This window comes from Gossypium arboreum, chromosome 1 (assembly GCF_025698485.1).
Source record: "Gossypium arboreum isolate Shixiya-1 chromosome 1, ASM2569848v2, whole genome shotgun sequence".
Classification (NCBI taxonomy): domain Eukaryota; kingdom Viridiplantae; phylum Streptophyta; class Magnoliopsida; order Malvales; family Malvaceae; genus Gossypium; species Gossypium arboreum.
Genome location: NC_069070.1, coordinates 45,551,365 through 45,552,949, shown reverse-complemented (window position 1 = coordinate 45,552,949; position 1,585 = coordinate 45,551,365).

The following is a 1,585-nucleotide window of genomic DNA, read 5'->3' as shown; positions in this document are numbered from 1 at the left end:
ATTATCACTAATTTCATAATCATTTTCTCTTTTCATAGCCAATCCTCACATTTGCCTCATGCCATGCCATAACATTTCGTTTGTTGGTTCCAATACTTGGATGCCCCTCTATAGTCTCCTTTTTCATTCAACTTTCAGGTGTTCAGATGTCAACAGCATGAACAAACCCGTTACGAGTCTTGAAATCGATTTTGAGAAGGTTGTTTGTTTAGGAGAATTCGAAGCCGAAGAAAATGTTGAAGACTATGTCTCGTCTCCTGACTTGCTAAGAATGGTGGAACAAGAGGATAATCAGATTTTGCCTCATCAAGAATCTGTTGAAACAATAAATTTGGGAACTGAAGAAATGAAGCAAGAAGTGAAGATTGGGACCTCTATTTCAGAGGGCACCAGGCATAATTTGATTGCTTTGCTCCGCGAGTATAAAGATGTATTCGCATGGTCATATCAAGAAATGCCAGGATTGGATAAAGATGTAGTGGTTCATAAGCTCCCGTTAAAACCAGAATGCAAACCCATTCAGCAAAAGCTAAGACGGATGAGACCTGAGATGCTGTTAAAGATAAAAGAAGAGGTCAAAAAGCAATTCGATACGGGTTTCTTACAAGCTTCTAAATATCCAGAATGGGTGGCTAACATAGTCCCGGTGCCAAAGAAAGACAGCAAAGTACGAATATGCGTGGATTATCTTGACCTGAATCGAGCAAGTCCTAAAGATAATTTTCCCTTACCGCACATTGATACGTTGGTAGATAACACAACAAAACATTCATTGTTTTCTTTCATGGATGGATTCTCAGGTTATAATCAGATCAAAATGGCCCTTGAGGATATGGAGAAAACTACCTTCATAACAATGTGGGGAACATTCTGCTACAAAGTGATGCCATTTGGGCTAAAAAATGCTGGGGCAACATATCAGAGGGCTATGGTGACGTTATTCCATGACATGATGCATAAAGAAATAGAGGTCTATGTCGATGATATGATCGTTAAGTCCCGAGGGGAAGAAGAACATGTGGTGAACCTTAAGAAGTTGTTCGGAAGTCTGAAAAAGTTTTAGCTAAAACTTAATCCAACCAAATGTACGTTTGGGGCCACCTCGGGAAAGTTACTCGGCTTCATTGTCAGTGAAAGAGGTATCGAGGTTGATCCGGATAAAATAAAAGCCATTCAAGAGTTACCACCTCCACGTACGCAAAAAGAAGTCAGAGGATTTTTAGGGAGGTTAAACTATATCGCCCGATTCATCGCTCAACTTACCAACAAATGCGACCCAATCTTTCGGCTTCTTTGAAAACATAACCCGGGAGAATGGAATGAGGAATGCTAGGTGGCCTTTGATAAGATAAAACAATATTTGTCTAGTCCTCCAGTGCTAGTACCGCCAACTCCAGGAAGACCATTGATATTGTATTTGACTGTGTTCGAAAATTCAATGGGTTGCGTACTGGGGCAACACGACGAGTCAAGAAAGAAAGAAAATACGATCTACTACCTCAGTAAAAAGTTCACTGAATATGAGGCAAAGTATTCATCCATTGAAAAATACTGTTGCGCTCTGGTTTGGGTAGCTCGGAGACTC